Here is a 24,006-nt window from a genome sequence, read left to right as displayed (position 1 = left end):
GGAAACTAAATTGATACTTAGCTAGATGCCTCTAGTCTAGATGCCTTAAGGTCCCTGATATTGCAAACAAGCTGTCTTTTGAGGTTCCGTTCAACTCAAGACTCAAATGAGGCTGAAGAATCTGCTTTCAAGCTCACTCATGTGGTTCATTGTCAGGCTTCAGCTGGACTTGGGAAACTCAACTCATCATACCTTGTAGGGTGCTCACAGCATGACAGCTCACTTACCGCAACGTGAGTGACCCAGAGGGATAAAAAGAGACAGTGAAGAGGTAAAGGGAGGGAGAAAGTAAAGGTAGGAGGCAAGGGGAGAGAGGGGGAGACACAGTCTTTTTTTGTTTAAAACCTATTTGAAGTGACTTCCCATTACTTCTGCCATACTCTATTTCTTAGAAGGAGACAGTAGGTCCGACTCACACTCAGCGAGAGGGTGTGCATAAAGGAGGAAGGGATCGTGGCAGATCTTCCTAGAGGCTGCCTGCCACCATGGACATGAGACACAGAATCACCCTACCATTCTTTGATTTTCAGTGTACTTTGCTTAAGAATTAGATTTATTGTACGTTTGATTATCCATATGTAAACTGTCCCCTTTTTAAAACTTATTCATTAAATTTCATTTCTGAGGTAACCCTGCACGCTTGGTAATTAGAGCTGGCTGCTGCCTGTTTTGTCTAGGGAGTGTTAGCTGCTACACCCCATCTTTGTTCTTCATGGCTTCTCATTTGCCAGTAGGCTAGACTGAGTTTCACGTCAATGTCCACCAAGGTGAGACTAGAAACTGCAAGGCCTCTTGAGGTCTAGACTTGGTTTTTTCACAGTGGCCAACCTTTCAAGGAATGGAGAAAATGTCTCTATTTACATTGAAAGGGATGTGCAGATCATTATGGGAAAAATTTCTGGCCATTAGATTGTCTACCACACTCTTTAGCCACAAAGTGTCATATGTCTTCTACATAGAAAACATATCATCACCCTCTCTTGAGACTCCCCTTAATCTCCTACTGTTATGGCATCAGGCATGAAGTCCATGATTTTGATAACTGCCTCAAGATTGGCTTCAGATGAAGCTCCCTGGTATGGCTCTTCAGGTGTCGTTGCTCTTAATCCAAGGATTAAACTAAAAAACAAACTATGTGCCAGCCATACAGCCAACAAACATAGTGAGACAGTAATAAGCTAACTATAATAAACATTGTTGTCCGAAAAGGAGAGGAACAAAAGGCACATAAGCTAGGGTAGCCCAAGACAGCCTCACTGACATGCTTGGCAATTGACATTAGTTGTTGACTGAACCACTATCTCCGTGAGGCCTCTTTTTCTCAAGGAAGCTAATTCGGCTTCTTCACACAATAGTTGTTGGATTCCAAGAAGGTAAGAGTGAAAACCACAGATCATCTGTGGTCCAGTTTCCAAAGCTACATAATATCACTTCTGTCACATTCTGTTGGTCAATGCAAATCACGAGTTAAATCTAAATTTCAGGAAATGGGAGATATTTGGGAGGAATCATTAGAACCATCTTTGCAAATCATTGACCAAAAGAGGCCGCTTGCCATCTCTGCCGCAGTTTAATGCTTACATTAATTTTACTAATAAAATTTAAAGATTTTACTTTAGATATTTCTAGCAACTAAGTAGTATGTACCTTCATAGTATTTTTACATCTATATATTGGCCCAATTCTCTTTTCTACTGGGAAGCTGATACAATCACATGTGCAAAGAAAAGAATGTAAGATTTGGAAGTGAACATTTACTCAACCTTGCCATTTCATCTAACGGGGACATTGTCAAGGGGGTGTATGTAGACAGCAATACCAGACTCAGAGATGTGGAAGCAGAAGAAATCAGTTTTTTTATTATAATTCCCCACCAGAAATGTTTAACAGTAATCTGGAAGTCAAAATAAATAAAGGAGAGATGGCTTAGTACCCCAAATCTGAAAGGGCTATCCTGTAGGATAAATCTGAAAGGGCTATCCTGTAGGATAAAACAGTTTCCTACCTCGACTGATCTACAGAATATGTGTTTATTCAGATTTATTAATGACTATTGTTGTGGAACAAAATCCACAACTAAGACATTATACTGTTAGTGTCACTGTTAACTGGTTACTTCTGCTTCTTTTTTCACATCTTTAACTTGATGATTTAGTAAAAAATCTAAATACTCATTGATAATTAGATGAATAGAAGAAACTCCAGTATGGCAATTATTTTCAGTTACTAAATATGAGGAATCATTTGATGCAGTGTCTTAAAAAATCAAGGAACAAAAGAGAAATATTATCTTCTTTGTATGCCACAACTTTTTTCTTCGAATTTTGAAAAAAAAAAAAAATCTGTGAGTGCAGCTCGGTGTAAAAGAGGAAAAAAGAGATCTTCCTACGTCAACTATTTAGTTTACTTTTATTAATTAAAATATCAATACAATAAAATATCAATACAATAAAAGCAACTAGAATATTTTTATTGATATCTTGGAATTATCTACTGTGCCTTCATGCCCAAAAATAGCTTTTAAAGAGAATATCTAAGAACAGAGAACAACTAATGGAATGTGTGGAAATCATTCTTCCTAGGATTAGGAAAGCCTAGAACTAATTGGGGAAGACCGAATTCGAATGACATGGGTGTCTCACCCTCCACCCCTTCTCCCCAACCTCTAGGCAGTGCAGTTTTCTGGGAGAGAATGGGGAACACATTCAGCAAGAGCTCTGAGCTGCAACCTGCAAAGGGGATGAGAAACACAGGTAGGATGTTATAAGCTGGGAGCATAGAGCCTGGTAAAGATCTAGGCAATTATTCAGAACATGACCTCCATTTTAGATGAGGAAAAAAAAATGGGCACCCAGAAAGTTGTTCCAGGTCACTTGCAAGTTAGTATCAAAGCAGCCAGCAAGTAGAAACCTCTTCAGTTTCCGGCATTACCCATAGTGCACTGCAGTCAACAGCTACCCTGAATTCTTCAGCTGTCTCTACATCCAGCTGCTCTTCTAACAGCTCCTCACACTTTCCCAGATTTGAGTCAGAAAAAATCCAGCAGGCAGTCCTCTGGGTCAGTCCCACCCCAGGCTGTTTCTGCTTTTATCTCTGCCAACCTCTCAAGACCTGAGAATTTATGAACTTGATGACAAAGTAATTCCTTTAAAAAATGCAGAAGTTGAGCATACATAGATTTATACCCCCACGTCTTTCCAGCAAGTAAAAACATGTAGGTAATGTTTGACAGTCCTTCCTGAACAGATAGCCACAGGAGCACTGCCCTAGAGCCAGCCTGCTGATGGACATTTGGGAAGGGGAAAGGCAGTTTCCTTTTCACAGCAGGTTGCTGACTCCTTGTTCACTTTCTCTTTTTGCTTTTGTCCTCTTTTTTTTTTTTCTAATTTTCTTTCTTTTCCTTGGATATTGATTGATCATCTCCTATGCATACTAGGAAGGAGAGATTCTGGTTCAGTTGGTTTAGAACTCATTTCATGGAGAGCAGAGTCTATAAGAGCTCTGGACCTGGAGTAGTCAGGTTCAAATCCAGGATGAGCCTCCACTTCTAGCTGTGAAAATAATAGTACTACCTCAGAGGGCTGTTGAGAGGACTAACAGATATGTAAAAGCATTTAACAGGGCCCGTGAACAGTTAGCTATCTTAATTGACTTACTACTGTGAATACTCCTCCAAATTTGGACAATCTGTAAGGGCTGGGAAGGGACATAGACCTGAGCTGCATAGATTACTGGCTAAGATTATAGCACTGAATAACACAATAATCATTTACTTTAACTAACTTTACCTAGAAATGAAGAAATGTCATTTCCTGTTCTTAGGGTGGAAATAGGGACCCAAGGTAGAAATTAAGGTGAATTGTAGGAATCTGTTTAGATTAGCTTGAAACCATATAAGACAAAGGAGAGATGTGCGGCAGGTGATCAAGGTAAAGGGGGCCCCCTTTGTTCAGGCCAAGAAGTAAGAGAGAGATTGATAGTCCCCAAATGGACATACTTAAGCAAGGCTGGAAACAGTACCTGGAAGGAGGTCTAAGTGGAGGCTCATCCTGGATTTGAACCTGACTACTCCAGGTCCAGAGCTCTTACAGACTCTGATCTCCATGAAATAAGAGTTCTAAACCAACTGAACCAAGGAGCTAGGGTTGGACATGTAAGGAGAGGCCAGATCACGGGAGAACTTGTAATCCACATTATAGAGTTGGGTCTTAACCGTGATAGCAATAGTCTATAAGGATTTAAGCAGGAGATGTATAAAGCTACTTTAATATTAAATATCTAATCTTTTATTTTTTACCACCTCTTTTTCCTAATGGACAATTCATATCTTTCTCTTTCTCTCGTAGAGGATCATATGGGAATGTGTAAATTAGAAAAAGAGTCACCCATAGCTAGTAGGAAAGAGATTTCTCTGAGGTTTCTGGTTTTGTTTTGCAAAGAACACAACCTTGTTTTTTAAATTTCCATTCCTGCTTAACCAGTGATTTCTGTAGAAAGGGGAGCATCCTTTGATTTTTTTGCCAGAAAGAACTCCAAGGGAGGCATTACCAGAAAGAACTGAGAAAAAGAGCTCAAGTCCTCAATAAAAGAATGTAAAGAAATAAAGGAAGGTAGAAAGAGAGGAGGAAGCATTCTGTCCATATTCCCGAATGAAATTTTCTTTTCCAGCTTTCACTTGTTTTGCATTTTCTCTTATCCTTCCTCTCAGGGTACACACACGCACACACCATGCATCTGTAAAACATTTGGTTACCGGGAGATTCAAGCACATTGAGTCAAGTGAATGCCAAACAGCTTTATTTTTGCTCTCATATTCTATCAGAAGACCTTGTGATCATTCTGGGATGATGAAGAGAAACAGAAAGACTTGGGACCAAAAACAAAGCTGTCTCTTAACCCTTGAGCCATTTCTTACTCTACTTTTGAAATGTGATGGTAAAGAGATGGAAATGGATCTCTCTAGAAGGGGCTAGAATGACTTGTGGCAAATGCATAAGGAGGTAGAAATGGATATTCAAAACATATCTGTTCAGTTTATATTTCACGTGCTTTTCAAAAGGAGAAAAAAGTCCTTTGAAAGGGAGCGAAGCATTCAAACATGGTCAATAGTCAGACAATTTTATTATCAAACCTGAGTGTCTCAGAAAGCATGAAAACCTATGTTCTGGAAAAGGAGGAGATTGGGAGCCTCCTTTCCTTTGTAATCATACCTGAGGCGAAGCCCCATGAAAATCAGTTGAGTTACCTTAAATACTCAAAATGTAAAGAATGCCACTGATACTATCTGAATGTTCTTTGTTTTCTTTTTAAATTTGGATTATAAAAATCATCCTTCACACCTACTCATCCATCTATTTATCTATTTGTAGGAACTTTTAAAGTTTCTAGTCTAACCAAGCTCCGCCTATCCTAGTTTGTCCATAAAGTCTGATATTACACTACCTTCGGTCTCCAGACGAAAGTGCTATGAGGTGTCTAACTTACTCTAACTTGCTTTGCAAACACTCCCAAGGGTTTCATGGGTGCTCCAATTAATCTGATTATGATTAAAGATGTCAGAACTGAAGAGAATGTTCTAGTTTTCAAATTTTCTTTTCTCCCCACTGTTTTTTTTTTCTCCCCTAGACACAATATTGCATAGAATATCAATGCAACTGATATATCAACATACAGATATATCATTGCTTTTCTGAACGGGGAGAAACCTAATATTGACCCTTGACATCGTCATCCTCTTTATCGTGGACTTTTTGCAGTCGAAGGCAATCCTGTGGGAACGTGGGAAAGCACTGTTTCAACCCACTCATTGTATTTAATGAGGAATCTAAGAGCCAAAGAAGCTAGTTGATCTGTGCAAAATTACAGATAGAGTGACCACCGAAACTAAGACTTTGACTCAGGAATTCTAATACCAAATCCTGGCTCTTTTAAGTACACGGTTTGGATTTTAAAACTGTGATTTGTTTTCAGTTTTCTTCCTCCTTCAGATCAGATTGTGAGTCTGACATGGGGTATTCATTAATTAGTTGGGTGTACCTAGCAGGTCAGAGCAGAGCTGAGTGAACCACTAGGGTATCAGAGATTCAGGATTTCAGTAAACAACAAAGGTCTAGAGTGATGGAGAAAATTGAGCCTAAAGTAAGAAATGGGTTGGTTGCAAAAATTGTCTACAGGTATTTTTCAGAATAACACTAGCATTGCCTAAACTCATGGTGATCCATTTAATTCCAAGTAAAATGATTCCAAAATATTATATTGCTCATTCTAAGCTACTTCTTTGTAATATGACTCTATTTGCAATAATGAGAATGCCAATAATATCATACATACCCATATATCCAAAAATAAATACAAAATATTTTTAAGTCAAGGATACATGCCTTTTGGATTATCTACTATTTTTGGATTATCCTCACATTGTTTCTCCTCATTAGCACTAATGATCAAGGACTAATGGTGGAATTAGCTGAAGGGAAATCATCATATGTCAAAATAAATTCTTTCCATTTTTTGTAACAAAGAGCGCACTTGAATGTTAACTCATTGAAAAACAGAAATTGTAGAAAGCCACAATTATATTTCACCAAAAAAAGAATGTAAATATTCATGTTTTGCACATCTAAATTCACATGCTTTAAAAAAAAGTACATTTTAAAACTTTAATTTCTAAAACATAGTAATATAAATTATTTCTGCCTCAAATCATTGTTTTTATCTAACCTTTTCAGGTGTCATAATTACAAGTGTTTTGTAATCACCCCGGCACCATTTGGAAATCAATTTGGATTATCACTATTAATGCCATGTGTTTTGGATTTTCAAGAAGAGTTCTGACTTCGAGGGCAGTTCTGATTACCAATGTCCCGTCCTATTCTTAGGCCATGTGTTCCATGAATTTTTACAATTTTTGGTAAGGAAAATACTCACCAGGATCCCAGTTAAGTTGTTCTGATAATAGGTCATCATTCCCATTCTCCCATCTTGGAAGACCACTCAAAGTAGAGTTTATTCCAAAGCTTAGATGCTTCCCCCTGGATAGAGTGGGGAATAACCTGAACATTCTGGTCTGTGAAGGTGGAGGGGAGGCATCCATTTAAACTATAACAACCTCAGAGACTCAGAATTCCACAGGGTAAAACGAGCAGACGCAAAGCCATTTTCAAAACTAGGACTTGCCCTAGTCCAAAGCTAAGTTGTCAGTACAGCTTTGGTCTTTCACTGACCCAAATCCCTGGGATGGTGCTAGAAGTCATTTGGGTCCCCCTAGGAGAGGCTTATTAGTGCTTCGCTCCCCCCTCTCTCTTACTCAAATTGCATAAAAAGGCTGCAGATTCCAAACTCTATGGTTTGATGAATGTAGTGCAGATGGAAAGCATAAGAGAGGTCAGAGTCAGTTGCCATTGGGCTAAGGGTGTCCTATTTTCATGCAAGCGAAAAAGATGACTCAGAAAATACAAAACTATTGTTCATGCGGAACCAATGTTAAACTAACAAAACTTCTTTAATAAATAACAGAGCTTGTCAATGGTAGAGTCTCATCTAGCAGTTCACATGACTTTAAATACTGTTCAGCCACCCACATGTCATAAACAATATTAGTAGATGTGAAAAATTGTGGCATCTGTTTTTCTTAATGTGTGTGTGTGTGTGTATGTGTCACTGCCTTGAAGCCATTTAGAAACTAACAGGTATAAATTCACTATGAGTACACAAATTAAAATATATTATTTTTATTATTTAAATTAACTTATTTGTAAACCCCACCTGATGACAGAGTGGGAAATCAGCAACGCCAGAGTTCAAATGCTTACTTGATTTATTTTTCAGTTGTTCTAAAAATGCTTTGGCTTGATATATATCATGCAGGGGCAATGTCATTGGATGGGATCCTGGTGGATAAATAGTTACTTTGTCCATGAGTTACACATCCTCAAAGGTGCTCTAACTGTGATGGAACCCTCAAGGACCCATTTAATAACCTTTCACAAGTGGTCTCATGATCAAAAAACCTTAAGACCCCATAAGCAGGATTTATCTCAGACTGTGGCTATGCAGCTGGTTACACAGCTGGGAAACTGAATGAAACAACAGTCAATCAATTCATTTTGGCCATTTCCATGATTACCAGTAATTATTCCAGCTGCACTAATGTGCGGTAATCAATATTCATTGTAATGATGGCAAAATGGACAGCATGCATGCCCCTTTGTCTTTCCATTTCACACATGTTGATCTGGCCATATTCACACGGAATAATTCATTCAACAGCAGCATTCAGCTTCTAACTTTCCCATTATGGAATGCCACAGTAGTAAATGAGTATTAAAAACAAAGCAAAACAAGACCTTTTAGCAACTGGGTGCCTTAATTAGTGCAAAGAGTGGTTTGGGGGGGAGGGGTGAATGGATAGATGGAGAGAATGGCAAAATGCCAATGTTCCAGAATCGGCAATGTTTAGATGCTCAAAGTTGCATCCCAGCAGTCAGGTGAGTCCTTGAACCTACCTGAAAAGGGAAAGTGACGTTTGCTAAGAGGATGACTAAGAAAATGAGCTCCAAGGGGGAGTCCAGGAAATCCCAAATACCACAGGACAATAAGAGCTGCCAGTTTGCCCTTATCCTTGGACTCCCATTGAGCTACATTCTGTACATGACCACTGCTTCCTTTTTGGGGTCTCGCTGTTCATACTGAACAACTTCCTCAGAATTGGCTCTCAGGAACGTATGTAAGATGCCAGCCTCTAATATTCAGAAGCCTGCTGAAGCCATTGTCAGAGCACTCCGAGATTTAGACATGTCTATCTATCTACCCATCATTCATTTACTTTGTCTAAAAGGGAAGAAATCCTTGGCATCCTTGAAATCTGCCTTAAAACTTGAGCATCTTTCATCCTCACTTTGAGAAGATCAACAGGTTCTTCAAACACAACTCGTTGTCTCTTATTTAAGAACTCTGATGTGTTGAATAGAAGACTGCATTTCTCAGAGGACATTTTTAGAAGTTAGATGAAGAGTAGAAGGAATTAAAGATAGGCAGAAGTGTAATAAAGGATGCGTCTTTCTATACAAAGAAATATAACTAAAGAGTCCTTTTTGAAATGAAAGATGGATTTCAGTTAAAGGTCATAATCGTATTCTAGAGAGCTAAAAAATATATAACCATGCCAAACTAACCTATTTTTTCCCCTAAATTCCCTTCAGTTTCCAATATTAAGCTGCCAATATGTTTTCCCCCCCAAATGAGCAGAGCCCCTCATCAGCATTAAACATCATCAGGTTTGAGTAACTTTAACTGGACCTAGTATATGTTCTAAGGCAATCATTTTATCAGCCTAGGCTTTAGTTATTTCACTAAGAATGAAGGCTAAGCCTGGTCTTCTCCAGAAGCTGGGACATCTTAGACCAAAAATTGCCTATAAGATGGGGGGTAGTAATTCATTTTGTATTAAGAGCTCTTGAGATGTGGCTCTTCTCAGCTGTCTCTCTCCTCTTCATGATAGAATTTTCTCCTACCATATAATGGAAGCCTTAAAACACCAGGTATTCTCAGCAAATGGCTATCTGATTCACTTAAACAAGCTTGCAATATGATAATAAGAGAAATGCATAATATATTAATATTTATAAAGTGAATATAGAACTATATAACATGTATATATTAAATATATTTATTGTATTTACATTATATGCATAATATAAATGCATAATATTAATCCTCATTTTTCCATAAAAATTTTTTCCTTAAGATTTGCTTTCACATACATTATCACATTTTTATTCTCACAAAACCTTATAACCTAGCTTATTAGGTGATGCTCTATGATTCAGGCTTTCAATGACAAGGGCAGGCCCAGGTTCTGTCTGTCACATTTTCTGTAGTTTGGTGTTTTCAGAAGAGTTGGCGTTTGTCCCCAGTCATGAACCCTAGAGGAAAAGCAGAGCCTAACCAGAGGGCAGAGGGCAGAGGGCAGGAGGGGTCAGGACAGGGACTGGACCTAGATTCTGTTCCCAGCACCACCTCTGAAGAGATGCGAAGGGAAACTAAGATCTCCTTTCCAGAGTTGAGTTTTTACAGCATTAAAATGGGTCTTCCCATAATCTGGGACTCTATTCTGGCTCTATGATTCTTTATAATTGACAGTGGAGCATCATTTAAATTCTAGGTACTGGATTTTCAAATTATTTCAAAAGCTGAATATATTTCATTTTAAAATTAATATTAATATTAATGCCTCCCAATATGTCTGAGTCCTCAGTTTGCTCCATGTAACTCCACCTGGAGCAGGAAAGGGAAAACCAGGGAGTTTGAGCACTGTATGCCAGGACATAGAAAGTTTTGTTCTGGAAAAATCTTGCTATTAATATGGCTGGAGGTGTGGCACTTACTCCGTGTGAAACACCAAGTTAAAGATTTCATCCACAATATCTCGTTTAATTCTTCAGATAACTCTCTGATGTGCTCATTAATATTCCCATTTTGCATATGAGGAAAATGAGGCTCAGAGAATTTAGATCACTTGACAAAAGCCGCACTGCTGATGAGTGATGGAACTGGGGTTCAAACTTGTGTGTGACTGATTCCAAAGTTGATGTTCTTGATGACTACCTAAGATTGCCTACGAAGAAATTGAATGACACACACAAATACACACACACACACAACTTGTCTGCATAAAAGCAAATAAGTGCTTGATTGAGAAGTGGATCACATAGATGCATGCAGCTGCCTGTGCTCCTATAGGTGACCACACCTACACTGGTTCCAAAGTGTCTGAACCAACTATTATGGGCAAAAGGCTGGCCTCCAACTGCTTCTGAGTCATTCTAGGTCAGCTTTGCTGACAAAAAAACTTCTGATTAACTGCCAGTGTCATGTTTGTGTTGTTTTCAATATCCTTTAACTCAATGCAATAGAACACACAGGCAGTGGCGAGAAACACGTACCTTTTGAAAAGGCCGTGGGTGGGAATCCACGTACTGTTGCAGCATGGTGACCAGAAGGTGACATGTTTCCCTTCGAGAGGGTTGCATCCAGACTGGTAACCAAATTTGTTTACAATCCGCTGTTTCCCTAAAATAGGTGCTCCTTTTTGAATGACCACCTATTCCACAGGAACAGGGATTTTTTTTTTTTTTTTTTGGAATAGTACTTCTCCACAAATACTATCATCACAGAGTTATGAACCCAAGATCTGATTATTCAGGTAACTGGACTAGAGCAATCAGACTGCCTTTAAATGTTTATGTATGGCACTAAAATTCCCTTAGAATATATTTCCTATATCGAACAGTTACAAGCCATAGATGGGCCAGAAACATATCTATCTTTCTGTTTTGTGACATGGCTACCATTTCTGTTCTGTAAGAAGAAAGCCTCGTTTCATTTGGAAGTTATTACCCTGAGATGACCAAACCCTGCCCCAAGATGCCTAATATTTACTTTGTCTTTGAAGCGTACTAGTTAAAGTTATTTCCCCATCTGCATGATTTAAAAAAAAAAAAAAAGAAAAAAAAAAGAAAAACTTCTTAAACCCTGTCCAGTTGTGACAGAGACCAAGATTCCACAATGTAAATGTGCCTCATTAATCAACTCTATTATTTGGGGGAGTAATGAACATTTTGCTATTTGACATCTGGTAGTGATTTACAGTAAAAGAAACAGGAATTTCTAGTTTACAAAAGTGCACATGTATGATTTGATTTCTTTTGGTGTATATATATAAATCCCCCTGCTGCTTTTCTTGGCCAAAACACACACACACACACAAAACCCAAAAAAACAAAAAACCCCAAAACAACAAAAAAAAAACCAAAATGGTGGGAGCAGGGGAACTCTCCAGGCAGGGTTAGACTATAAACTGCATGTAGATTTATAACTAACTAACCAGCTTAGAGCAAAATGTTGTGTGAGCTATGTAATGTGTAAAATCTGGTGTTTATGTAGCTCTCAGGCTGGCTCAATACCAGTTACTAGTGAGTGATATCTAAACATAAAATAATTTCTACATAAACTGTGGGTTTGTAAAAATGTAAGCACTATATTTTTGTGTAGTCTGAAAGAAGGTATTCTTTGAAATAGATTATTAGTGTAGGGCATGATTCCACCCACCCTATTTCTGTGCGTTTTTCTTTCCTTTTTTTTTTTTTTTCTTTCTTGGAAGACTGATTGGGGACTTGGGCCTCTACCAAAAAGTCAACATGTACTTATAAAAATCTTGATATGTGATACACTGACTAAAGTGAAGTTTATGATTTACTTCAAGTCGACTTTGCTACTGTGCAGTGAAAGCTTTAAATGAACGCATAATCATTAGGAATGTGCAGCCTCCAACTAAGCCATTAGTGCATAGGCGGGCTTTTTGATGGTATTACCTTACAAACAACACCGATGCTATGTTAATGATTAAATATATATAAAAAAATCACTCGGCTGGAGGCGGAAAGAAAAATGAGATTAGAAAAGATTTTCAAATCATGGGAATTAAGCATTAATGGGTAGTTGTTTAGATTTAAGAAATGCAATACTCTCTTCTACAGTGGGCTATGAAATTAGGTATTTATTCCTTTTAACAAGTTCCACATGTAATAAACGAACATGTCAGTGGCGTAGTTTTGATGCTTTTGTGAAAAGCACTTTCAAGGCTTCTTTGCGTATTCGAACCTCTTCATGATCCTTTTGTCTGAGTCACCGTTAGCTATTCAAAGAAGTCTTTGGCATCTAGAGAAAGTTCAGTTGAAACCAGAGGGCAAAAGTAGGCATGGGTGGTTGAGTGGCACCGGCAAAAAGGCTGACCATCTAGACACAACCCAGGATTTGAATCGAAAGGCTGCATCCAGTGGTTTCTCTCTAGTTTCTATCCAGGTTCCCCTAAATGAAGTCGAAGTTGGCAAGATACTCCCTGGTGGTTGGTGTACTGGGAAGAGAACGGCTTCCTGCTGGTATCAGTTGTGACTTGCTGGTGCAGATGACAGCATCAAACCTAAAAATGACTTAGGAAAAGAAAGGCAATACACTGTCTCACCAAGTGAAAATTTCGATGTCCATCTGGCCTCAGGGGCAGTGGAGTGTAGAATTCAGACATTTTCGCTATGGATCTGTTTCTTGCCATCAATCCCCCTGCCTTGTGGTGTGGGCTTCACCTTCAAGTTTCAGACCAAGACTCTCAACTGCTCCAAATCACATCCCATATAGGCCATAGGCCCAGCCAAGCATGGGCTCCTTCCTCCACGCGTGCCTTCACGGGCCCTAATATCACCCGCATGAGAAATCTAACTTTGTTAAAGACACGAGATGCTTCTATTGCTGCAGTTCTGAACTTAGCACTTGCCCAGCACGACTGAGAAACTAAACATAAGCTCCTGTGACTAAGACCCTTCAAGCCCCAGGGAAATGCATTTCCCTATCACCTCAAAAGAATTAGTAGTTTTTCCCGAAGGCTGTGAGATATGTGGGTTGCCAGGGGGCTGTGGACCCAGGATGTGCTCACTGCTTTGGAGTGCAAGGACTGAGCAGTGCAAGTGAAGAGAAGAGAAAAGAAACATTCACTAACCTGTCAGATGCTCTCAGAGAGCAGGAATGTAATAGCTTCTCCCATAATGAGGCGTCCTCTTGATATGGTGCTGAGGGCCCATGTTGCTCCATTCTCTCCATACCCCAATCCTTCTGAAAGAACACATGAATTAACACAATATTAACAATAGCGGAACATGGCGACTGGGAAATATTTTGCAATATTGAGTAATTCAATTATTTTAAAATTAGTATATATTTAGGTTGAGACAAAACAGAAATGAAGCATGATATAAATTCTCTATGTTGGCAACTGGATGGACATTGAATGCTAGAATAATGAGTAACTTTGTATTTATGAAAATACTTAAAGATTTCTTTCAAAAATTAAGTTAGTTTCATTTAAATACACTCATTTAAAATTTGTGCTCGAGTTAGTTACAATTCATTTATTATCCTTTAATGTTGATAGATATTTTCAGTGTTTAGAAAAAAATTTGGAAAGCATAATAAAATTATTTACTTTTTAAGCATTAGACATTGCCTTAATTTATTTTTTACCTTAATTTATATTTTTGATGAAAATATACTCAAAAAATATATTATAATATATGTTGATTAATGTATGCTTTGATTAAAGTTATATTGTATTCTTAACCTTTTAAATTATTGAGAATAAGCTGAAATGATATTTTATTTTTTAGTCATGTAAAAACAGCACAGACATTTTCTTAATTATGTTGTTATGAAAGTATATTGGTAAGCTAGGTGGCTGGCATATATTTTATTTAACCATTTATTGTGTGAGTCTCCACATTCCTAGGCCAGGCCCTGCAGATGTTCAGGGAGGGTCTGCTCACACAATCTCAACACCAAGTCCAGCAGAACAAGTGAGCCCAGGAAGGAGTAGAAGAAGTTTTGCTCAAACATAAAGTCCTGGAATTGGGTTTTATTTGTACTAACTGGCTTATCTAGTCCAATCCCTGTACATTTATATCTGCTAAAGACATGATTAGTACTGTAGTGAGAATAAGTGAACCAACAGTTTTAGAAATCTTTAAGTTTTATAAACTGAGGAAAATGTGAAAGTTTAGAACATGATTACAGAAGAAAAATAAATTTGGCTGAGGTGATGATACAGACACTAAGCTTTGCTTCCAGGCACCACTTTCAGCGATTTATTTTCAGTTTAAGAAGTTTTGTTTGTTTGTCATGCAAAGATAGAAATAAAGATTAAGAGCAACAACAACAAAACTAGAAATGTTTCTCATACCCCAATGGTTTCACTCACAGCTATTTCTATAGTTCATTTCTTGCCCAAAAGATTTCAAGATTGTCTCTTGTGTAGTCAGAGAACCAACAGCTGGATGTTTGCATTACTGCACACATAATCGGATTAACTCTAAGTATAAAAATGAATAATCATCATTTAGAAACACAATCTGTAAGATATCTGATCTTAAATACCATACAATTAAACCAGTTTCAAAAGACACAAAGCTAAGTAGAAATTTACTATTAATTATAATACCATATTACATTTTTAAAAAGTTCTGTAGATTTTCAAAATGCTCTCACATCCATCATCTCGTTTGATGACCAATTTGGACAATGTGATCAACCAAACTGACCTGTTTTCCTTTACTGCTAAATGGTAATGTCCAAAGCGAGATGTTGGGAGTTTTCCTTAGATTGTTCTACAGTTTGGTAGAGTTTACCTTTGTGAATGTTAATAAACATTTTGATCGACAGGGTGTGGTACACATGGACATATGGTAGGGGTTGAGGTGGTTTTGGCAACAATGCTATGTCATTTATCTCAGCTGTGTAACCAGCCATATCCTCCTTCAATGAAGAGATGCATATCAGTACCTAAACCAACAAGCTTAGCCAGAAATCAAGAGAAATAATCATTAGTTTTGCTACTAAACAAAAGTCTCATAATTTTATTATCTAACAAGGAATCATTTCCATTTCCACTACACAGAACTGATCGGAGATTGACCAAAACTGACAGAAAATTGATCATTTTGATTTATGCCATCACAGCATTAGCTTGTTTTTGGTCTTCTTTGGTCATGTCTAGTTATCACTGAAGATTCATTAGATGGAAGTGGCAAAGAGCTTTGAAAGGACAACTCACCCCAGGTTGTCAGTGCCGACTGTCATAGAGGAGTTGGCATCACCATGGCTAACACCAGTCTTCCAGAGTCAGAGATAACCAGATTAAGGTTATTTTTGGCTTCCAAATTTCCCAAGGGGTATATTTACTCCCAATAACCACAGGTAGTTAGGACTCTTTAATGTAACTGGATTCTATGTATATCTTCTCCTCCAGACTGAAAATGCATTGCTGTGCTGATCACTGGTGTTGTAGCGAAGTGTTGAAACACTAAATTGTACACCTGAAACTAACATTACATGGTATGTTAACTAACTGGAATTTAAATTAAAAAAATCAGCTTCTACATTTATAAAAGATTGCTTCTTTGTGGGCAAAGAACATTGGATTCGTTCATTTATTTACTCATTCTCTCAAGAAATCTTGATTGAGCAGTATTCCCTTCATCTAAAATTATCTTTCCTCAAATAAATTATACAGGCTAAAGCTAGGTAATAGGGAGTGTCCCTGTTCTATGGACGTCTTACTTGCCCACAACCAAACCCTAGTCTTTTTTCTTTTTTTTTTTTCAAACCCTAGTCTTGAGAAGGAAGCAGACTTGGGCTGGAAACATTCACAGAATATTCTGTTGAAGATGAAACTTAGTTGGTAGGTTTTGGTTCACATCGCTGCCACAGAAGCTCCTTCCGGCTCACCTTCCACCCCCACTGTGATCATTCCAAAAAAGAGGATTCTGGGGATGCCTCCAATTCTGACGCTGAGAATGTACTGTCAACCATGTTTTCCTACCATAGAGCTAGCCAACTATCAACATGATTTTCAGGTGAAAGGAAAAAACAAATGTAACTGGCCTTAGGCTTCAAATATATCTTACTATTTAAAAATAAAATATGGTGGCTGGATACTTAAAATAATAAAAACTCAAGAGAGATGCAATCTTTAGCCAATTTATTTCTTTTTTATTAATTTCTTGGTCTTTTATATTTTCTATGGATGGGATGGAAACCAGTTTACTCCCTTAAGCCCTCAATTCCTTAACACAATTACTCTAAAGACAAGTAATAGAAAGATTACCGATAGTGTCCCCATCACTCTGCTTGAGCCAGATATGGAAGTTTGTCTTGAGACTCTAAAGTACTAAAGTAAGCGTTCATTATTAAATGGCAAAAGAATTCATGAAAAAGATACGGTGATACAACAAGCATAAGCCTCAAATGGCCTTCTCAAAGTAGGTGGCCTCACATCAAAGTATTTAATCTCTAAGAAGGTTCTCAGTTATTTCCTACACAGCCACTACCCGCCTCCTGCACTCATGTGTCTGGACGAGTGTGGAGTTTGGATGTGTGTCGGCTGATCACAACATAGACCAGTACACACGGCTGAGCAACTGCCTGAGAGGTGTGGCCACCCTCAGCAGATGGTTTTGAAGGCTGGGTCCCACTGATGTGCTACTGTGGGAAAATGTGAGCCTGAAGCTCTACCACCATACCTCTAGTGTATGTGAAGATGACTCTTTCCCCTCCAGAAAATTTAGAGTGAAATTCCCCGTTAATTAGTTTGATTTATCTCACAATGTAAGAGTGTGACTGCTGGGTCGAAGTTCACCAGTTGCTGGCTACCTATGACATCAAAAAGCCTCTGGCACTTTGTCTTGCCAGTAAAAGCTATTCAAGAACTGATTGCTGCTATCATTACTGCTGTTAGGGGAGAAAACAGACTGTGGGATGTGCTCACCAACTCCGGGGAACTGGGTGGTGCTGACTCACAAACTGGATGGAATGGGGGGAGAGGGTAATCTCTTTTGGCTCAATGAAGTTCCTATTTGTATGATAGATTGAGGTTTATGTTTGAAGTCTCAGTCCTTCTCCAGACACCCCCTTTGCCCACCATCCCTACATCCGTCCCATAACACACATCCACTGATTCTGTCCTGAGACACACACACACACACACACACACACAATCACACACACACACACACACACACACACACACACCACCAACACTACCAACACTTAACTGGCTAAATTCCTAATCCTCTTGGAACCAGAGCATGTCCCCAGGAAGAGTCTTAAGAGCATCTCATTCCCAAAGTTTCTCTTAAAGTTGCACAACCCCACCCTTGCATACTCCAAGGGGCAATGTCGCTCCCCCCACACATGCCAGAATTACACAGAGCAAGCTTAGATCAATGCCCTCGATTTACAACCAAATGTACACAATCTTGCAGAAAACAAAAGATCTTTTCTTTAATACCCGTAGACACATAGCTAAGGAATTGTTTTTTCAAGAGTGTGAGCCTCTGACCTATTAGGCAGGAGATAAGTAAATAGAGGATGAAAGAAAAGGCTACATGGCTTCTCCGGGCCAGGGGGCTATCCCCAGAGTGAACAGCCCTTTTGAGGGGCCTGGGGTCGGTGTGTACTGCCTACAGAAGAGCATGTAGGGCAGGAGAAGAAGAGGAGAAAGTGGGGAGGGAGGGTGTTCTTCACCTCATACTCAGGGCTGGAGTCTGGCCATTGGTTTTGACTTTGCCCTGATGTTTTGGGCTCACTTACGGGCCCGATTCATCCTAGCTTCCATCAGGTGCAGATCAATTTCTAAATTGTTCTGGGAAAGCCACATAATGAAAACTTGTCAGTGAAGAAAAATGAGTAGCGTCAGCTGTAGCCTGACTCGTGACCGGTCACTGGTGGGGGCTTAATGTTCTTCGGGTCTCCCTTCGTGGAATATTATATACACCACCTTCCTAATGTGCATGGTGGTGTGAATTAGCTTTTTGAAACTACAGGAGAGCCTATAATTTAGGGACTCGGGGCCATAACCACAGCAAAGAAAAGGCTTGGGTCAAAAATAGAATAGTTCAAAAATAACATTGGAAGCACTTTTACCTAGTATGAAGCTTTTGCCAAAAGAAAGAGCAGCCAATATGCTCTTAACACATCCTTAGAGAACGTTAAATTCAGAAGTATGGTTTTGGATTTGTCAATATGATACATAAGACCCAACATTCTATGGCTATAATTAAATCACTTTAAAACCTCAGTCTAAAACACAATAACACTTTCATCAAATAATTTTGTTCTGTGCAAAGGATATGAACACTTTAAGAGCAGATATTTGGAAATTCTGTGTTGGAGGTCACTGGTAAGTTCTGCTGGTAAATCAGTACAATTTTTTAAAAATCCCATTGTATGCAAATTAACTTATTTCTAACTCCACCTGACCAGGTGCCTAGAAAATGTTGAAGGAGGTTACATGAATCAGGTTGGAATGTGTTTCATGCACCTGCTCTTATTATTAGCAAAACATATTGTGAAAATCAAATTGGTTGTTTGCATGTTTCCCTGATGGTAGAGTCAGAAGGCAGGGCTGGAAGACTCAATTGTCTTCTTGTTGGAAAAAAAAGCCACAAAGTTAGGGTTTTCGACTAAAAGAGAAGGAATGCTAAAAGGCTACATGTTTGATTATAAGCTGATTGGGAAAAAAATAAAAGAATCGCTAGGTAAGAGGTGCCTGGGTGGCTCAGTCAGTTAAGTGTCTGACTTTGGCTCAGTTCATAATCTCAAGGTCCTGAGATGGAGCCCTGCATCGGGCTCCCTGCTCAGTGCTCGGTGGGAAGTCTACTTGTCTCTTTCCCCCTGCTCATGCTTTCTCGTCTCTCTCTCTCTCTCTCTCAAATAAATAATAAAATCTTAAAAAATATATAATCACCAGGTAATGGTAGATATCGAAGCCTCTGGTTCCAGGATATTTTTGGACCTGGTTATACCTTCTGGTTATATCATACTCAAATTCATTGAAATTCTGTGTTTAGGAGTTAACCCAGGCTATTCATATCCATAGCCTTCTAACTGGCTTTGCAGTATCTCCTTTCAGTCCCATGGTCTTTCCCTATAGAGATAGATCAGACCATAATTTTCTCCTGCTTAACACCATCTGACCTCCTTCTCTTGGCCAAGTACAACCTGATCTGATCTGTCCCTCTCCCCTTTCTCTGAGCTTGCCTCTCATCCCTCTCCTCCTGTCTCTAGCGTCAGCCATCCTGACCGTTGAGATGTCCCTAAAAGATGTCATAATATTTTGCACTTGCTTTTCCCTGTGGCTGAAATGCTCTTCCTCAGGCATTTCTGCTTGGCTTCCTTTGTGCACTGAAGTCTTGGCCTGGTTGCTGTCTTCTCAGATATGCTTTACTTGACGTCCTTATGGAAAGAGCCACCTTATCACCCTACCTCATTCTCTATCACTTTACCTTCCTTTCTCTTCTTTATGTATTTATTATTACCACATATTAAATAATAAATGTATGTACCAATATTGCCTTTATCTCCATTAGAATACCAAGTTCTGAGAGGTTTCCTCTCTCTCTCTCTCTCTCTCTCTTTTCAATTCATTGCTATGTTCTCACCACCCAGAATGGTGATGGATCAATAAAAATTTGTTGAAATAAGGAAAAGTCTATAAAGAGTGGAGGAAGGAGAACTCTGAAAGAAATAGATGTAAGCAGAGGGAGGCATTGTTGAGGGAGGCATTCACCTGCAAGCTGCTTCAGGGGGATCTTCAGGAGTCAGCACCCAGGGGCATCTGGTGGCTCAGTGGTTGAGCATCTTCCTTTGGCTCAGGTCGTGATCCCAGGGTCCTGGGATTGAGTCCCACGGCGGGCTCCCCACAGGGAGCCTGCTTCTCCCTCTGCCTATGTATCTACCTCTCTCTGTGTATCTCTCATGAATAAATAAATACAATCTTAAAAAAAAAAAAAAAAGAGTACTCTAGAGGGCAGAAGGCAGCCAAACCAAATCAAGAACTACCAGACTGTCCCTTTTGATAGCCACGTCCCCAGTCAGAACCAGGCCAGGAGCTCCTGGCCAAACTACCTGGACGTCCGCCACTGTGAGAAGGCAGCGATTGTGAAAGGGGGTGACGTCTCCAGGTGTGAATGGCACAGGCACGTATACAAGTCCTTCTGCCCTACATTCTGGGTGTCAGCCTGGGACTGCCTCCAGCCAGAAGGCATGTTTCCTAGGAAGATATGAATTGGCTCCACCCACCTCTCCTCTGTCCTCCATCCTTCTCCCAGGGTGGTGAAGGGGGACCTGGCAAGACGGTGATCCCCACCTTGAGATCCAGAATCATGCCTTAACTAATAATAAATACCCACTGGAAAAGTGTAAGACTATGTATGTGTAAAAGAGCTGGGGGATTGGGCAAGAAGTTGAATAAGTTGAATAAATACCTTGACCAGAAAGAGGGGCTTCAGGGCGATTGTTTTGTTTTATGCTATTAAACTGACCACTTTCTCTCTACCAGACAGTAGAATGAGGGATTATACAAAATAGCCTCAAGCCATTTTGGTAAAAAATAAATAAATCATAGATATTTGGTAAAAATCATCTATATTTCCCCTTTATTATCTATATGATTTCAAAAAAAAAAAACAACTCCTTTTCGGTAGCTCTTGAACCAGGCAAAAATAGTGCAATACAAACTCCTGTGTAGATACCAAGTTCACCAGATCATGAAAAATCAGTTCAGTTGTTTAAACACACACACACACACACACACACACACACACACACACTCTTGAGACCCATCTCAGACTTAGTAATTTAGGAGCTTCAGCGGAAGGTCCCCCGCCTTAGTCTGTTCAGGCTACCATAACAAAATATCCCAAGGCTGTGCTTCTTAAATAACAGAAATTTATTTTCTCACAGTTCCAGAGGCTGGAAGGCCCAGATCAGGGTGCCTGCAGATCTCATTTCTGGTGAAGGCTTGTCTCCTGGCTTCTGGAAGACCACCTTCTTGCTGTGTCCTCCCATGGTTTCCTTGTGGTACCCGTGTGGAAAGAGACATCTCTGGTGTCTCTTCCTTTTCTAGAAAGGACACCAGTTCTATCAAATTACGGCACCACTCTTACTTCACTTAACCTTAATTTCCTCCTTACGGGCTATCTCCAAGTACAATCACATTGTGGGTTAGAGCTTCAAGATATGAATTCTGAGGAGACACAATTCAGTCCATTATGTCCCCAGAAATCATACTTATAACAACACCAAAAGTTCCCAGGTGATTCTTATGGCCAGGAAAGTCTGAGAAGCAGTACTTAAGAACGAGAATAACTCCTCCTGACTCTATGGAGACAGGGACCCTGTGGTTCTTGGTTGAATCAGGCTGATAATATGGTGGGAAAATTTCTTAGGAAAAGATTGTGATAATAGGCTAAGGGGTGAAAAGAGAAGCTACAAAGAGATGGAGAAAAATAATCAAATCCTAACCAAGTGTTTTGTTTTTTGGGTTTTTGTTGTTTTCATTTCCAAGTTTCTATACATGTCAAACTTTTTCTTCAGTTTTACTGAGATTTAACTGAATAGAAATTGTCTGTTGATTGGACAGTCTAAACTGGGTTGCCAGGGTAAAGAAAGGTGAAAAGGAATGGTACCAAGGCTTCCTTCTGCCTTCAAATGTTTCCTGTTCAATCTCCCTTCACTAATCTCTGATGCCAACTTCAGTGCTTATTAGTAACGTCCCCGCACTATGGAGTCTGGTGAAGTCTTGGACAACTTAAAATTTCAATAGCAAGTTCAACTTGAAGCATATGTACTCTGAGCTTCTGTATTTGGAGAGAGAAGAGGTTGTGTTTGCCTTTCCTTTGCTTTTCCTTTACTTATTATTATTATTAATTATTTATTATTATTATTATTATTATTATTATTATTATTATTTTAGCCCCTCAGGATTAAAGATTAAAGGAACGCAACTATTTTCATTAATTAGATGTTGTGGCCTTGCCTTAAATGCCCTTCTGTGTCACCATAGCCTGTGTTCCATCTGCCTAGGGGGAACATAAGTGAATTATGTCAGAGGCATCTCAGGCAAGATCTCTCTACATCACATTTGCCTACGGGAGAGATGTTCTATTTTGATTTCCTCTGGAATTTTGTTAGCTTCCTCCTCACTGTGGAAATACTCTAAGCCTCTTGTTATTAGGATGCCTTGGCCCATCTTTCACAGTATCTCAATCATTGATGGAAAATGCAGGCAACACACAGGCCAGATGGTGGCAGTTTGGGATGTTTCCCTCAGGAATTTTCAGTCTGTCCCTTCTGTCTCTGTCTCTGTCTCTGTCTCTCTCTTTCTCTCTCTCTCATTTCCTTTCCTACCTGCTCAAATAGACAAAAGACAAATTAGGAAATGTGCCACCCAAGCTGAAGTCCGACTGGCAAATTAGATGCCAGCCTCCCTCTATTGCATCTGCAATTCCTCACCATCACAAGTGGTCCTCCTGAGGGCTGCCTCTCTTGTTTGAATCTGGGGAAAATTCTCTGAACCTGAAAATTCTCCAGGCCAATCACTCATAAAACAGGCTCAGAATCCTGTCTCTTCCCTGAGTCATTCAATTTTGTGTTGGTAGGAAGGGAGGAAGGACATAGTAGAGGTGACTGGCCACATCACCATAGGCTTAGGATAGGCTTAGGAAGGTAGCAAGAGTGTCATTGTGCCTTATACCTTTAGCTACAATTTTGAAACAATGGGAAAACTTTCCATTCATACCCACTTTCAAATCCTGTAACGAGATTACATTTTTGATGCATGGTTGTAAGTCTGCCACAGTGAACTATCACTGATCCTGAGTGACTGAGGTACTTCTGGAAGCTTCTGATGGACCGCTAAATGATAGATCATATTTTTTTTTATTTTTTTCTTTACAGAGTAAATAAATGTCTAAATGTCAACTAATTTTTTTTAATTCATTACCTCCCTCTATTTTTTTTAGATTATTTTTTTCCTAATTAGTCCCTCCTCTGTGAAATTTTAATATCACAGATATGCTGTATAACTCTTCATGAAATATCTAAAATTTTCCACTCTTCCCTCAAGAACTGATTTTCATCCCCTGGAGAGCAATATTGGACCCAATGGGAATGCATGGGGAGTAATTATTGAAAAAGCAGATTTCAAAGTACTCAAATATACAATTGCTTGGGAAAGCTCCATTATCATAAGTTTTATACAATGTAGTTAAAATGATTGAAATAAAACTCCAGCTCTGCTCTGTAGCATCTTCCCAGATTGAACAGCAAGTTCTTAAATTGGGGGAAAAAAAGAAAAAACAACAATCAGCAAACTGAGTCTCTAGCACAGACATACTCTCCATCACCTGGGCAAGCTAATGGTTTTCCCTCCTCAACTTCAATTTTTAACACTCTTCAAACATTTCCAATAATCGTAAGTCCTTACCTCCAGCAGATGGCTTCTTTACAGACATTGGACTTCATTCAAATTTCACCTTCGAGGACAATGCCAGTTCTCTGTTTCTTTTGATATGTAAGTGCTACCCTTTGTCAAAGACTGGTTCTCACTCCAGTCTGGAGTCTGTT

The 24,006-nt window shown here is 39.2% G+C and overlaps 1 long non-coding RNA gene across 2 annotated transcripts; it reads right to left on the bottom strand.

The window, feature by feature from the left end:
- Nucleotides 1-12,547: 12,547 nt before the first annotated feature.
- Nucleotides 12,548-20,513, bottom strand: LOC140625729 (uncharacterized). Of its 2 annotated transcripts, none has more exons than XR_012025061.1 (4): nt 20,168-20,513; nt 14,783-14,911; nt 13,550-13,662; nt 12,548-12,989 (listed from the first exon to the last, which is right to left on the bottom strand). It is a non-coding gene; the product is annotated as an uncharacterized lncRNA (long non-coding RNA). The 2 variants fall into 2 exon arrangements; XR_012025062.1 differs by having other exon boundaries at nt 14,801-14,911.
- Between the last annotated feature and the right edge of the window lie 3,493 nt (nt 20,514-24,006).

The sequence above is a fragment of the Canis lupus genome, chromosome 36 (assembly GCF_048164855.1).
Source record: "Canis lupus baileyi chromosome 36, mCanLup2.hap1, whole genome shotgun sequence".
Lineage (NCBI taxonomy): Eukaryota > Metazoa > Chordata > Mammalia > Carnivora > Canidae > Canis > Canis lupus.
The sequence above is the reverse complement of the archived record's forward strand: the minus strand, read 5'-3'. Positions and strand labels throughout refer to the sequence as shown.